Genomic DNA, 17,559 nt, shown 5'->3' with positions numbered 1-17,559 from the left:
CAATACATAGTGAACATGATGATTTTATATAAAATACACTGAATATTGTGATGATTTGAATGTGCTTTTTATGTGCCCAGTACTTTACTGAAATACGCATTTAGACTTGTTTCTTAAGTGTTCCTTCTATAAGAGTGTTAAAAGCTTCTCTAAATGACACCTCAGTAGCAAAATAGAGGACATGCATGCTTGATACAAGTTGGAATCTCATAATTATGGTGATTTTGACATATCGCGAACACACCATAAGACATGTTTACTGAAATATTCTAAATATCCCTCCTTATGCCTCATTTAGGTCACATCCACACTAATCCATTTAAGGAGTATTCTGGGTTCAATCCAAGTTAAGCACAATTTACAGCATTTTTGGCAAAACATTGATTACAGCAAAAATGTATTTTGACTCGTTCCCTCCATTTCTGTAAAACAAGCAAAAATCAAGGTTACAGTGAGGCACTTACAATGGAAGTGAATGGGGCCAATCCAAAAACATTAAAATACACACTGTTTCAAAAGTACAGCCACAAGACATAAAGGATATACATGTGTAAATATGATTTTAGTACAATAAACACTTTTCAAACTTACAAACTTTTCTGTGTAAAGTTTTAGCCAATTTTACAACTTTGTTGTCACGATGTAAAACCCCTTGAAACGACAAAAAATTAAGATTTTACAACTCAAATAATTCATGAGTGTTATAATTGTGTTATAAAAGTGTTTTTCTAAAATTATAAGCTTCATATTTCTGCCTTTAAACCCTCCAAAAATTGGGTTAAGAAAAGAGGGATGAGTCGGATTTTTGTGGTAATTAACATTAAGCCGAAGTTGATTGAGCTTAACTTGTATTGCACCCGGAATATTCCTTTTAAGTATACCTCCGTTTTCAGTTACTTAATGGCATGGTTTTCCATAGTATGCAGTTATGGAGAGCGTTTCCGAAAATGCCATTCTGGTATGGATATGGTGGTGTAAACATGGCAAAATTGATGCGTTTTCAAACACAAACATTTTAGTGTGGACGTTAGGCCACAATCATGCTAATCTTTTTTTTTTTTTTTGAAAGCTCTGTTTTGTTTATTCTGACGTTTTCATTTTCAAGTGTCTGCAGTACTAGAGAACGTTTTCAAAAGTCTCCGTTTTAGGTGGTGGAAAATTCAGTTCAAGTGTGCATGAGAGGCTAAAATGTATTAGTGTGGGCGTTACATCTCATCCACACTACGCTTCTGTTTCAAACAAAATTTTTGTTTGAAAGCTGCACATTTGGTTTCATAACGTCATAAGGCTGATTTATTCTTCTGCGTTGAACCTAAGGCATAGGCCCCACGTGGTGGCCAACACGTTGGTTTACATTTATAGTTCTGCATTGGTTGTCTGCGTCAATCTGAGAGTACACTAAATATAGGCCTATGTTTCATAAATAAACAAAAGCAATGCAAGCAAATGTAATTTCTGGATTCAAAAGTATTTATGAAATGATGAGTTCAAAAATGAGTTCAAAGTATGTTAACATGTTGAAATGTACAAACAGTGCATTCAGAAAATATTCAGACCCCTTAATTATTTTTCACATCAATATACACTCCATACCCCATAATGACAAAGCAAAAACCAGATTTGTGATAACTTTGCACATTTATTAAAAAGAAAGAAATGTAATATCACATTGACATAAGAATTCAGACCATTTGTTATGTCGCTCGAAATTTAGCTCAGGTGCATCCCATTTCTCTGGATAATCTTTGAGATGATTCTACACTTTGATTGGAGTCCACCTGTGGTAAATTCAATTGATTAGACATGATTTGGAAAGGCACACACCTGTCTATATAAGGTCTCACAGATAATGCATATCAGAGCAAAAACCAAGTCATGAGGTCAAAGGAACTACCTGCAGAGCTCAGAGAACGGATTGTGTCGAGGCACAGATCTGGGAAAGGCTACAAAATATTTTTGGCTGCATTGAAGTTTCCAAAGAGCACATTTGTCTCCATAATTCTAAAATAGAAGAAGTTTGGAACAGGACTCTTCCTAGAGCTGGCCGCCTAGCAAACGTGAGCAATCAGGGGAGAAGGACCTTTAGAGAGGTGACCAAGAACCCTATGGTAACTCTGGTTGAGCTCCAGAGATCACGTGTGGAGATGGGACAAACTTGCAGAAGGACAACCATCCCCGCAACACTCCAACGATCTGGGCTTTATGGCAGAGTGGCCAGACAGAAGCCTTCCCTCAGTTCAAGACACATGAAAGCTTGCTTGAAATTTGCCAAAAAAGAACCTGAAGGTCTCTCAGACTGTGAGAAACAAGATTCTTTGGTCTGATGAAATGAAGATTGAATTGTTGGCCTCAATTTCAAGCGTCATGTCTGGAGGAAACCAGGCATTGCTCATCACCTGTGCAATAGCTTCCCAACAGTGAAGCATGGTGGCAGAAGCATCATTCTGTGGGTGTGTTTTTCAGCAGCAGGGACTGGGGGACTGGTCATGGTTGAAGGAAAGCTGAACACAGCAAAATACAGAGATATCCTTAATTAAAACCTGGTCCAGAGCACACAGGACCTCAGACTGGGCTGAAGGTTCACCTTCCAACAGGACAATGACCCAAAGCACACAGCCAAGACAACGCAAGAGTGGCTTAGGGACAACTCCTTGTCCTTGAGGCCCAGCCAGAGCCTGCACTTGAACCCAATCAAACATCTCTGGAGAGTACATGCAGCCCTACAAATGACTTACAGTTGCGCACTTCAGTACACCATTCTTATAAAGGGTGTGTCAGTGAAGGGAGTTGGTATGCAGCCTATGCAATTCTATGTTCACAGTATTGGTAAATCACTCATCCCTGTTGTAGTTCTGGAATGCAGGCTGCACAAAAAGTCAAGTCTTGACATCTCTGCATTTAACACACCCAGGGCAGGTTGGAGTAATTTACTTTCTAGCGAGGAAACACAAATGAGCCTATAGGGCACACATTCCATTTTTGCAGTATGCATATTATCGCTCTCAGTGTACCCTCAAGGTAGACATTTCTTTGCAAAATGTTCCCAGGAAAAAACTCTACTTGTTTTATGATAAAATCAAGATGTTAACAAATGTCTCTAAACAGAGTCTCTGTGTGTTTTATCACCTGCCAACTTGGTGCATTCAGTAAATATTTTGCTGCAAAACTTTATTTAGAAAGATACAGATATGAAAAATACGTTTAAAATGATGTATACTCAAATGAGATGAAGATTCTCGTCAAATCAGTCTTAAAGAAAAAGCTGTTATATGGTGCTGCACGCACATTCATATTGGATGCTTTCACAAGTTGTGACATCCTGTGAGTTTGGTGATATAGGTGACTGTAGTTTTGTAGACTTTCTGACCACAAGACCCAACTCATTTCTGTAATTCTCCAGCTGTGATCCTTGGAGAATTTTGGCCACTCAAACCATCCTCCTCACCGTGCGTGGAGACAATATAGACACACATCCTCTTTCAGGCCGATTCGTAACATCTCCAGTAGATTGGAACTTCTTAATTATTGCCATGATGGTTTAAATTGCCATTTTCAATGCTTTAGCTATTTTCTTATAGCAACTTCCCATTTTGTGAAGCTCAACAACATTTGGCAGCAGATCATAACTATATTTTTTGGTCTCACACATTGTGATGGATGACAAAGGGAATTTGGCCAGTGTGTTACCTCATATTTATACCCCTGTGATCAGGGCTAAACAATTTCATGTTCCAAGTCACCCAGGCTGAAGTTATTAAAACTCATTTTTTAACCACTCCAAAGATATCATATTAGCAAACTATAGTTTTGGCAAGTCGTTCAGGTCATCTACTTATTGCATGACACAAGTAATTTTTCCAACAATTGCTTACAGACAGATTGTTTCAATTTTAATTGACTACATCACAATTCCAGTGGGTCAGAAGTTTACATACACCAAGTTAATTGTGCCTTTAAGCAGCTTGGAAAATTCTGGAAAATTATATCAAGCCTTTATGCAACTAACCAATTAGCTTCTGATAGGACAATTGGCATCAATTGGAAGTGAACCCGTGGATGTATTTTAAGGCCTACCTTCAAACTCAGTGAAAATTAAAAGAAAGACCTCAGAAAAAAAATGGTGGACCTCCACAAGTTTGGTTCATTCTTGAGAGCAATTGCCAAATGCCTGAAGGGAACACGTTCATCTGTACAAACAATAGTACACATGTGCGAACACCAAGGGACCACGCAGACATAATACCACTCAGGAAGGAGACACATTCTGTCTTCTAGATATGAACGTAGTTTGGAGTGAAAAGTGCAAATCAATCCCAGAAAAACAGCAAAGGACCTTGTGAAGGTGCTGGGTGGAAACAGGTAAATTGCTCTATTTGCTTGAGTCCAGCCCAACACACAAACACTGACTTAAAGGGATAGTTCACCCACTGTCCCAAAGGGACAGTTCAATTGTGAAAACACATATTTGCCCAGTGATGTCATAGCATGGCAGTTTATGGTGACCACTTCTTCAAGATTCAAAAGGACACAAAAGTATAATTCAGAAGTCGAATACATGGGACTCATGTATTGTTCTGAAGAAATATGATATGTTTTGGTGAGAAACAAACTGAAATCTAATGTGTTACGTGAAATATATTGACCGACAGTCGATCTCCTGTGCACATTCATGAGACAGACTGCACGCAAGCTTAGAGCTTGCACGAGAGCAGTACGCTACAACCTCTCACTACATGGGCCATTCGACCGAAAACTTGTTTTGTTTCGCTTCAGTAGGACCACCAACAATGTTAACAACAGCAAACACAACACAGTTGCACACAAACCAGAAAACAGAACTTACAAAACATGTCTGAAGAGCTAGTTGAAAAATAGATGCACTTCTATACCCAGTCTTATTTATTTGAACTGGAGTCCTCAATCAAACAGAGAGCTAGGTGGCTGAAGTTCGCTACACATACACATCCTTTAACCAATGGTGTGTGTTTGGTCCAGGACTATCGGTTTGTTCGGTCAACAGCATGCAGGGCGTATTTGAAAAGCTGTTTGAATACAATGTTTATTTTTGGAATTCTGTTTGGTAACGTTAGTGGCACAGAAATTACACGCTTCAGCTTTCAAATAAATTTATTCCTACTGAGATTTTTACTTTTGGCACTCTACAGTTGTGTTCTATATCCACCGATTCAACCCTAAAATGAAGATGCAGCTATGATTGCATTTTGAAAACAAGTCAGGGCATCATCCTGCACCACAGTGAAGACTCAGATTCAGCTGATTACTTAACACTAGGAAAATAGACCAGCTTCCACATTTGGTCACCTCTGAACTTCCTCTAAACATGAATAGATGAACTGGAATGACTAAACAAAGACTGCTCAATCTTTTAAGTAAGGAAATATGTTGCTTAAAAATTATTAAACAAATTTCTCAAGATTAATATGATGTGGTATTCCCTCAAAAATCCTAACTCATTCACTGAAAGGTGGAATTCCAACAATAAATGACTGTTTTCGAACAGGTTTCCTAAACACTCTATGGTAGGATGAAAAATGGTCCCAGCCCAAATTTAGACCATTGGTTGAGCCAGTGTTGCTGTGTTGCAAAGGACAGGATGCTCAAATGAACATAAAAAGTTTTTTGCAAATGGCTTATTTACAGTTGATTTAATAAAATTAGAATTAAAGAAAGTATTTTAACATTGAAAACAATAACACACCTGACACGCCAATTTGCTCAATGTGGAACAAAATAGCCTAAAAATAGGATTGTGTACAGTACAGTGAGGACATGGCCTTGAAAGTTAGTACTAAATCAACAACTGAAGATAAATCAATGCTTTTCCTTATTCAACATGAGAAACCAACATTCAAATGACCCAAAGATGACTCGTGATATATCCAGACACGCATGGCTATCAAACATAACAGCTTCCCACCCTCCACATTTCCATAACAGACTTCAGACAAGTGACCAAACAGCCAAGTGATTTCCATTGCGGTTTAAATATTCTAAAGTCACTGCCAGTCAACATGAGGGAAGAACTTCCTTTAAAATTAAGCTTTGCCAGCATCCATGCATTTAAAGGGGATTGCCTCTGTGGTCATGTTTGAATTCGCAAACGTCTGTTTGTACAAGCATGTGACTATTAGAGGTTGGGGATTTTAGTTTTTTTCTTTCCTTTTAAAAAAGACACCTACATGGTATGTAGGTTTCTTTCCTTAAAGGTGAAGGGTGTAATTTCTCCACCACGAAAATAACAGAATGGTATCGCAAAAATAATCACAGTTCTCAAACTGGTTTCCCCCGAACAATCCCCTTGCTTGCTATTAGTTCAAACAAACAGATAGTCCCGCCCCAAAGTCATGTCATTGGTTGAGCCAACAATGCTGTGTCAGAATGGCTGGGATGCTCAAACAAAGAGCGCAATGTTTTGACAGTGCCACAGAGCTGCAGTGTTTACACTTTTCAGGGAAATCAACCAATTGCCTTACAGCATATTTATCTCTAGATATTAAGATGGGTTTGGAGAAAATATTTTAACATAGAAAAAAAAAAAAACACTGCACCTTTCTGGATAGGGAGTTTATGCAAAAATCTACTCTAATATTCATGCACAAATGAATATTAATAAAACGGTGAACTGAGTGAACCCAGCACTAGCGTCTTCCCTTGTGTCTTATAATAAGACACGTAATTCTCCAAAGAAATTGAAATCTACAAAACTCTAGAGCAAACTTTTTCTCTCTTTCTTTCTCTCTCAGTTGCTTAGAAGCACTTGAGACTTGCACTATTTCCCACGCTATGGGCCTTTGTACTCAAGACTTTTGATACACAACTCCCATTTGATTTAAGAAACCATGACACCAAGATAGGTAACAATGTGGTGAAATCGGTAGGCTCCTGATGTAGGAACCAGCCCAATTACAGACTATTTGAATGTTTATTAGGGGCCAGTCATATCTAACGCATTTTCCCATCTGTCTGTGGTTTTTTCTATGTGAGCATGCACTAGACAGACGTCTTTGTCTGTTGATCCACGTCTTGCTGTTTTTTCAGCATTTCGAGCAGGAGTGCAGCGGTTTTTAGAAGGCGTGTCAAGTTAAAAAGAACTACAAATTGTATAAACATGTCGAGACACCTGAATGGCCCCTAAACTGTGCCAGTGCTTCCCAAGACATTACAAACCACTCAATTCAAATACTAACCAAAAACTTTTAGTCAATATACAAAGTGAAGTTAAAATTATTTAACCAAGTACTGTAGATGAAATAAATATGGGATAATATACTGTACACTGTGATTTCTTTCAATGGCAGATATAATGCCGTTATCTAGACAGCATGGTTGTCTGGGAATATAATGAATATATAATGCAAGTTCATGCATAATAGAATTTAAATCTGAAACGCGTAATTTCTGTGCCATTAGTTTTCCCTTCGTCTTCCATTGGCCACACAACCAGAGAGTCCCACCTAAACTCATGCCATTGGTTGAGTCAATATTGATGCATCGGCCTGGTCAGACAAACAGAGTAAAGTTTTGTTAGCACTCAGTGTTTAAACCTTTTGAGACAAAAATGAACCTACAAATAGCTTACTTATAGTTGTCTCATGTATTAAACTGGGACAGGAGAAAGCATTTCAACATCAAATATATTACATACATCACCTTTATTGATAGCAAATGAGACACACAATTTAACATTTAAAGCCCCAGCACACTTATGGAGAAGTTCTTGCTCGTTCAGAGGTTAAAGAAGTTTGAAACAGCTGAGCAACGACATACTGTTTGAGAACATTCAGACAACAGCTGTGCCACAGTTGGAGGTGTCTTGAAATACATTTAAACATGAGGACGATCAAGACTATATGTAAAACATCAACTAATATGACAATAAAATGGGTTTTCAATTACTTCAATGATTCATGCCTCATTCTATCACACAAGATCAGTAAAATAAACATACTACTTGATGACTTAAAGTAGTATGCAAGCGGTAGATATTGTGTAATTTATCTTGTTTACATTCTGAATTCATGGTGCTAATGCGCTAACATGCGGTCATAATATGCGCCGATTACACTTTGTTATTGTAATTTGTGATGACACCGATACTACTGCAAAATTGGTTTATAAAATAGCGTTAATGGGCAGAATACAGAAAAAAAAAAAAAGATGATAGGAATACCTTACTTTGGCAGATGTGTGAATGGATTTTAAATGCAGATGGCACAACAGAGTGAATGGGCACTTAAAGGAATATTCCGGGTTCAATAACAGTTAAGATCAATCGACAGCATTTCTGGCATAATGTTGATTACCACAAAAATCTATTTTGACTTGCCCCTCCTTTTCTTCGAAGGTTGCAGTGAAACACTTAAAATGGAAGAGAACGGGGGCCAATTTTTGAATGCTTAAATACATTAAAGACATAAACAATATGCGTGCAAACATGATTTTAGTGTAATACTGTGTAAAGTCATAGCCAGTTGGACAACTTCATTGACATGAAGATGCAACGTCAACAAACTCTAAAACGACTGTACAAATGACAATTTAAACAACTTTACAGCTCAAATAAAACACAAGTTTTGTAAGTGCTTTTATCAAATAACTTTCCATAAATCCATCAGCTTCTAATAAACAACAATCCTTTAGATGTTATTTGAATCAGAGCACCAAAGCCCATTCCAGCACCCACATCAATGGCTGATGAGCTGAGGAATCACTTCATAATCATATAGGCCTACTTAACAATAAAAATGGGAAAATATAATTCACATCACGTTAAAATCCCATCCATCCTTCTTTTGCTGTTAAAAAAATGGAAGGCAAGAACAGAGGGAGGATTAAAAAGACATGTGAAGCATCTGTGGCCTCTCTTGTCTAGGGGTTGACAGGAAGTGGCCCTGAACTCTATGTGGACACAGAAGCGATGTGTTCTTCTGCACGGACAACCATCATGTCCTCCATTCAAATGACATCAGATGACCCCATATATGGATCCACTTCAAACTCTTCCCGTAACCAAAAATGGGTTGAGTCAACAAAAATTAACCATAGAGTGATGACAAATAGGAAACTCAAAGCTACACCATTCATAATGACTCTAGGATGCTCTTGCTCCAAAAAGAGCTCATCAACGATGCTAACACGATTCATATTATACCAGGCAATGCTTGCATGAATCAAAAGAAGTTTTGAAGTTTTACATATAATGTTTCTATACTTCTAATCAACAACTTCAAATCAATAATTTAATATTTTCCCATAGTTTTTCATTTGATTCGGTCATTGACAATGCTTCATGGCATTGTAGTTTATTCCCTGATTAAAGACATTAAGTACACAGTCTTGTACCTTTGTCTTTTGTCTGATTTTCAAATACCTTTTTACTTCAAATCAAGTGATTCACCTAGGAGCTGGTTGTTTTCATTCATGGCTTAGAACTGTTTTATAAAATCTCTATGGAAGAAAAATGAATGGAAAAAATTATTCTGTAACCATGAAGGCTGGAGTGGTGGTGGTGTAGTGGCTAAAGCACAGGGCTGTTAATCAGAAGATCACAGGTTCTAACCCCATGTCCACCACCATTGTGTCCTTGAGCAAGGCACTTAACTCCAGGTTGCTCCGGGGGGATTGTCCCTGTAATAATTGCACTGTAAGTCACTTTGGATAAAAGCGTCTGCCAAATGCATAAATGTAAGAAGGCTGAAAAGCACTGTTGCGCTCTATAAGATTAATATAGAAAATTACAAAAAAAGAATTTTGAACAATATTCACTGTAATTAGAAGTCAGAATGTATCTCAGATGGGATGAAATCACATGAACATTCTCACTGAAAGAAATGCAGCTGGTATTTACGAACTCACGCAAGTGTCCTTGAGCATTAGCAGGAACTAATTAGGTGCATAACTGGGACAAAGCAACAGAAAATAGAGAGGCAGCTACACACGACAGAAGTTAGCCGCCTGCTACATTTAAAATGTAACAAAATCTGTGGGTGGCCACATCTGTATTGTCCAAACCCAGAGAGGCCGATAGTGTGTCCATTTAAAATGCTAATTTCACTTCCAATCTAGATGATGTGCATGACAGAATGCATGTTAAATCTTGTGTAAAGCACTCAACACCATCAGGATCTATTGTGCACTCAAATCAAGTGTTTACACACACATATAAAAGAGAAGGTGATAGAGTTTCCAGTTTACAGACTGTGAACAAAGCATGTCCAGGTCACATTTCACTCCAAAAATACAAAATACACTTTGCATAAAGAAAATAAACAATATTTTAAGACCATGAGGACTTTTGACCTTGTGACATCTGATTGACGTAATGCATCTGGATGTCTTTGTAATTCCCATTATTGTCAATAGTGATTCTCATTAGTGTAATATAGTAATGGTTTATGATATATCAGTAAGAAAAATGAATGCAATATAATGTTTTTCTCATGAATTTCCATAAACTTTTAAAATGAAATAATCATTATTTTCAAATAACAATAATGAGAATTAGATGTATTTTTACATTATGGCAATGAGAACTAGGGTGGAAACGGTGCTTGATTTTCATGAATACAATATCACAATGGAAAAAAATTGTAACGGTTCTAAAAAATACAAAATTTACTTTCTTAGTGCCGTAAAAATTATTTCTACACGTTTTACAAAATATATATGGTAATCGGTATCTTAAGAGTAAGAAAATTAAAGTGTCCCTTTGTCTTTAGCATGGACACTGATTTAAAAATATGTCTCAAAATGTCTCAAGTGATCTAATTTGACTATGATGCATGTCACGATTGCTTGTTCACATAGCCTAGCATTTCAAAAGATGAAGCCACTTTTTAATGCATGCCAATTCTCAAAGCTAGTCCATGGAAACAAACACATCATTCATAGCAAAGCCAAAAGCCCAGTGTATCACTCTACACCAGGGGTGCCCACACTTTTTTGCATGATGATCTACCGTACTTTTAAATGGCCAACTCAATAAGATCTACCAACTAAAAAAAACAGTTTCATTTTTTTTAAATGCTTGTTGGGACTACTGCAAGTATCCCTACATAGAATTAACCTTGTAATTAATAAAAATAAAAATATATGTAATAATGTTCAATGTTGATATCATTCAGTTTTAACACTAAACCCAAAACACCTACAGCACAATAGATTACAATAGCCAGGGCATTTACCTTATTCTGATGATTTGCACTGAATTGAATCAGACAGTTTTGCAGAATCCGGGCATTAGCTGCTGGTAGCTAGCCTCAAACACTGCTAGCTTTGCAATTTCGTGCTCTGTTCTAAGAAGCCCTTGGAAGGCGCAAACCTAGTTGTCATGGCAACTGAATAAACAAAAATCTCGCCTGGTCATAATTTACTCATCAAGTGCAAGTCAGACAGAAACTAAAAGAAGGAAAGACATTAAATATATATATATATATATATATATATATATATATATATATATTTTTTTAATTAAAATTTAAGGAAAGGACATTTAAATTTCGTGCGATCTACCAGCATTGCCTTTGCGATCGACTGGTAGATCGCGATCGACGTATTGGGCACCCCTGCTCCACACAGACAGAGGGTTCCACTGATGGGGGAACAAAGGCTTCACTACACCGGCACACAACCAATTAACAGGAATTTCGCCTTAAAAGAGCTGCTTTCCCAATGATCTCATTTGAAGCCTACTTAAACTTCCACGGATTCACTGAGAGGCATTAACAGCATTCCGAAAGGCATTAGGGGCCACTTCACGGGCCCTGTGCTCCCTCTCCGAGAGCCCTCAATGCTGCAATGAGCACATCTAATTAAGAGCATTGGTTCTTTCTTATGAAAGCACCCATAAGGACAGTCAACAGCCATGGCAATGTAGGGAAACAACAGGCAAACACAAATGAAGACTGGATGCATTAGCTAATTGCTCTAAGTGACTATAAAATAAACATCTTGCAGTATTCAAGCACAACCCCAACAGATTTAGGGAATACCTTTAAGTTATTAGCCGTTAATTCAATACAAACACAACAGAGAGAGAGAGACAAAGCAGTTCAATTGTGATGTACTGTTTACAGACTCCAAGTGTGCCATTTCACTCATAACAAATATTGCGTATGAAAGGCTGATATTTTCAGGCACCTATGAGAGAATTCTTTATTGCCGAATCACTAATAATATTGCTCATGCTTGGGGTTAGGGAATTGAACAAACTCTTATCCAAAGTACTAAACTGTGGTGCGTAACTCTTCTTGCACTATTTGTGCTAGAAATCTATATAAGATGTTTGATTCAATTCTCATTACCGTAATGTGTCCGGACGTTTTACTTGACTATTGTTTTCAATAACCTTCCATTTTCTTTTTTTACAACTTTGAGTAATGTAAAAAGTAAAAATAAATAAATAAATTATATTTTATATATATATATAAATGGTTCTCAGCAGGAAACCGATGGAGTGCGTACTCCAGGTAGGGAAGGAGGTATTGCCCCAAGTGAAGGAGTTCAAGTACCTCGGGGTCTTGTTCACCAGTGAGGGGACAATGGAGCGGGAGGTTGGCCGGAGAATCGGGGCAGCGGGGCGGTATTGCACTCGCTCTATCGCACAGTTGTCACGAAAAGAAAGCTGAGCCGGAAGGCAAAGCTCTCGATCTACCGGTCAATTTTTGTTCCTACCCTCACCTATGGTCATGAAGGCTGGGTCATGACCGAAAGAACTAGGTTGCGAGTACAAGCGGCCGAAATGGGTTTCCTCAGAAGGGTGGCGGGCTTCTCCCTTAGAGATAGGGTGAGGAGCTCAGTCATCCGTGAGGAGCTCGGAGTAGAGCCGCTGCTCCTTTGCGTTGAAAGGAGTCAGTTGAGGTGGTTTGGGCATCTGGTAAGAATGCCCCCTGGCCGCCTCCCTAGGGAGGTGTTTCAGGCACGTCCAGCTGGGAGGAGGCCTCGGAGAAGATTACATCTCCATACAGGCCTAGGAATGCCTCGGGGTCCCCCAGTCAGAGCTGGTTAATGTGGCTCGGGATAGGGAAGTTTGGGGCCCCCTGCTGGAGCGGCTGCCCCTGCGACCCGACTTCAGATAAGCGGTTGAAGATGGATGATGGATATATTTTTTTTTTATCCAAGTAGTCAGATTCCTTCTTCTGAACTTCTTAAAATTCACACCATCTACACCTGACAAAAGCGGTGTTGTCACATCGAAACGGTTTCAAGGTGTGTACACTGGATGCATAGAAATTAACGTTCTAAAAAACCAACTTGTGCAGACAATCAGCTGTGAGCTGTGAGCTGGGCATTCAGCACGAAGAAATAGAACGGGCATCTGTAAACTGTCGATGTGACGCGATGGATGCTAGACAGAAACATTGATTATTATGTCAATGATTTGCTTTTGACGCAATGCGTCGGGCCGCTTGTGTCCAGTATAGACATGGTGTAAGAATTTCTTAATTTTTTCGTATAGGAACATTTTTGTGAATCTGTAATTAAGGCCACGTCCACTCTAATCTGTTTTCATTGAAAATGCATTGATTTTTACTATGTTTATGCCTCATCTACATTGGAGCTGAAATTTTCAAAAATGTTCCCCATAACCACACATTTTGGAAAATGATGATGCTAGGATACTGAAAAGTTTTCAAACTTAAATGGATTTGTATGGACATGGCCTAAGACTTGCAGGTGGGATCTTTTGATTTTAGCCAGTAAACAACCAGCTAGCAACCATGTAGAACACCCTAGCAACACCCGGAATACCTAATCAACTTCACAGCAACGTCCTGGCAACCAACCACAACACTCTAGCAGTGTGGCCGCGGGTTTTGCACAGACAAACACCTAAAAATCTATTTGCTGGCACCAAAAATGTAAATGTCTTTGTAATTTATAGCACTAAAACACAGGAATAAGATTGAAGAAATACTTAAACCTGTGGTATTTAAACATCTACTTAAATGATACAAACTGATATTGTAATAATCTAAAATAATAATCTAGTCAACTAAGCCCTAACATTCACATTTTCAATGAGATACTGTGGCAAGGACTCGACTGTGAAAGAGCCCATGAGAACCAGGTTGCACAATGACAGAATTGGATCTATAATAGGAGTCCTTGCGTATTAAAGTTTACAGAGGACAAAGAAGGGATAACAGAAAGATAAACACAAAATACGGCTGGTTATTCAGCCACAATCGGCCTCACTTTGCAGAGTATTCAGCCGTTGTTGTGTCTACTTATCCAGAAAGGAATAGTTGACCCAAAAATAAAAATGTGTACATCATTTTTGTGTTTTAAATGACAAAACTTCCAATGCTCATAACATTCATGCGTTTAAGACAAGTGAGAAGGTGTGCATTTAACATGTGAGATAAACGTTAATGATGCCACATGCAGATAGTGTGTGGTTGATGGGACAGTCACTCACAACCAGCCCTGGATTGATTTGGTTAGTAAAAACCACACACTGCACTTTCACTTACCTAAGTGCATTTTTTCATGATGACGCTGCGAAAACGAAACTCTCAAATGAGTGGGCGAAGTCATTCTACCAAGATGTGACGTTGTAAACTAACAAATTATAGCTTAGTTCTATGGACAAACTCTCTTGATATGCTTTCAATGACAGCAAGGCTATGATTTACAGTATTTTTTTCAGTGTTGAAGTACTTTCTTCTATCCCAGCTTAATATGCAGAGACAACTATAGCCATTGGTTGGCTGATTTTTTACCAAAAAGTGTAAACTGTAAGTTGCTTTGGATAAAAGCGTCAGACAAATGCATAAATGTAAATGACTGGAATTGGTTGTGCCAGATTTTTAAAGTGTAAAAGTAATTCTTCCATCTTTGTTTCAATCCCAAAATCTATCAACAACTTTGTCAACAGAAAATATATATGATTTTAGTGAATTCGGAGTACATGTTATGTAAAATGAGTGTTCGTATGAGTTCACTGAAACATTTATTGCCATTATATTGGTCATCTGCCACCCTGACCTCTAGATATCGCCATCGGCCATTAAAAATTGGGTGTTGAAGATCTGACAATCCAAGACATCTATGCAACCTTTTGAAAACATGTGGAATCGAACAGATACAGTATGGCATTCTGGTTTCTTGAATTTAAGGATGTCCAAAAATAGGATTTTTAAAAAAAACTCACGCCTCATGGCAAACACAATATTTTGAGATTTGAGTCATCTTGAGTGGGAGGAACATAATCCCAAACATATGACACCACCAACAATGCAGGCGAGATTTTAGTTCTCCTTGAGTGCACAGAATACTGTGTGTACATCAGACAGACAGACAGACAGACAGACAGATAGCTAGCTAGCTAGATAGATAAGTAAAGAGAGAGAGCGAGCGACAGACAGACAGACAGACAGATAGAGAGCGGGACAGACAAATTGAGACAGTCAAATAGAGACAGACAGACAGACAGATAGCCACAGACAGACAGATAGCCAGACAAGCAAACAGAGAGACAGACAGACAAATAGATAGACAGACAGGCAGACAACAGGCCGACAGATGATAGACAGACAGACAGATGATAGATATATAGATTGACAGACAGATAGATAGCCAGACAAACAGAGTGACAGACAGACAAATTGAGACAGACAAATAGAGACAGACAGACAGACAGATAGCCAGACAGACAGAGTGAGAGAGAGAGAGAGAGACATACAGACAGACAGACAGATAGATAGATAGATAGGCAGGTCTTAGTATCAACCTAATCTCAGATGTTTCTCCAATAATTCTTTAGTAAAAAATAAAAACAGACACAAACGAAACAACTGTAAGAGTACAGAACTCAAACTTAATAGGACATTATAGTTCATATAAGAATGTCGTTGTTGAGATCTCTTCTGAAACTCTAGACTAGAAACTCTTGTTGTCCAGGAGAAACACCCGAGACATTACGAGCGGGTCAACAGTCAGGTGTGACGTTCAAAACGAGGGCAAATCTAGACTAGTCCTTCAGAGGACTTTGGGTAGTTTTAGTCAACTGTGTCAACTCACCATTAATACGGTGGTCTGCCTGCAATATTCACCAACATACATCGATAATCATACCAATCGATTCAATCGTTCATCCTGAAAACATCATGTCATTTATCATCTCAACATCCATTTAAAACGGTATTCAGAGGAGAAGAAATACCAGGATTTCTTTTAACACAAACGGCAAATATTGAACACGGACTCTCATTTAATATGCTATTAACCTGAGTTTGACCTAAATAAGTGATCTTGTGCTTTATTTCAAAACAGCAGCCATTCAATCTCACGCCCATCAAAACATACGATATAAAACAACGCGTTTATACTCACCAAATCGAACCACAAATGTGGCGTGAATAAAATCCTTTCGTTTGCAGGCTGTTCTTGAATGACCCTGGTTTATTGGTTTGGTCTGTGAATGAAAATGGCTCAGCTTTCCATCGTCAATAATGTTGACCGGCTCTGATACGCGAAATGAAACGGGGAGCGTGAGCGCAATCGGTGCGCGCTCACGACGGGGATTGCCTAGGAACGCACACAGCTGTGCGAGTCATCATTCTAAAGGGGCCGTTCACACAGAAAGTGTTCTCGCGTCCGTTCTAGCTACGTTTTTCCAATAGTTTCCCCGTGTAAACGTGCGCTAGAGGTGGACTTCGAGCGTTGAGCCGTATCTCTGTTTTCTTCTTCCTCTACTTTTTTTCAGAGATTTGCGCCGGTCCGCCGAAGCGTTTTTTTTTTTAGCCTAAACGTGCGCTGAGACTCTTGAGCAACCTGGATAGGCAGCAATGAAGGGCAGGGCAGGGCACTTGACTAGCAGAGACAAGTCTGCAGTGCGAGAGAGAGAGAGAGAGAGAGAGAGAGAGAGAGAGAGAGAGAGAGAGAGAGAGAGATGGGAGTCTGGGATGTGATTCAACATGATGACTTTAAGGTAACTGGGCTACCTATTGCTGGATCTGGGGCGCCCATAACAGACGTCATTGTGAGGTGCCTCAGTTAAAGGTGCACTCAATATTTTTTACCTCGATAAAAAAGTTTTATGATTAAAGAAATTAATTGTGATTTCGAAGCATATGTATAAAATCATGATGACTCACGTGACATGAAGACTCCAGTAATTTCAGTAACCTTATAAAAGCTGGGGTTTTTTTCATGGAGAGGGTCCCCTCATGGGGGCTGCCATGTTAGGATCACATGACCAGCTGAATACTACTAGTTTATCTCAGGAACTGCCATTGTATTGTTTATCTGCACTCGTGGATTAAACGAATCATGGCTTATTGTGAATAATTAATTTCTACAATGGCATCAGTAACTGAAAACATTTGCGTTTGAATGATGCTGCATCCATGTGCCTGGGTGTCAGTGTCCACCTACATAAACATAAACATTACTGAGTGCACCTTTAAAGGAATATTCCGGGTTAAATATAAATTAAGCTCAATCAACAGCAGTTGCTGCATAATGTTGATTAACACAAAATTCATAAAAGGAGTCATCCTTACTCTAAAAAAATATATATATATATATATATAT

The 17,559-nt window shown here is 38.5% G+C and overlaps 1 protein-coding gene across 2 annotated transcripts in view; it reads right to left on the bottom strand.

The window, feature by feature from the left end:
• src (v-src avian sarcoma (Schmidt-Ruppin A-2) viral oncogene homolog) overlaps nt 1-16,781 on the bottom strand; it is a 63,515-nt gene extending 46,734 nt beyond the window's left edge. Inside the window, exon 1 of one of the 2 annotated variants that reach the window (XM_052106407.1) lies at nt 16,357-16,781. The gene's annotated coding sequence lies outside the window, so the exon portion shown is untranslated. The remainder of the gene's footprint in view (nt 1-16,356) is intronic. The other variant, XM_052106408.1, reaches the window with a different exon arrangement.
• Nucleotides 16,782-17,559: the final 778 nt, after the last annotated feature.

Source organism: Xyrauchen texanus, chromosome 35 (assembly GCF_025860055.1).
Source record: "Xyrauchen texanus isolate HMW12.3.18 chromosome 35, RBS_HiC_50CHRs, whole genome shotgun sequence".
Classification (NCBI taxonomy): Eukaryota; Metazoa; Chordata; class Actinopteri; order Cypriniformes; family Catostomidae; genus Xyrauchen; species Xyrauchen texanus.
The sequence above is the reverse complement of the archived record's forward strand: the minus strand, read 5'-3'. Positions and strand labels throughout refer to the sequence as shown.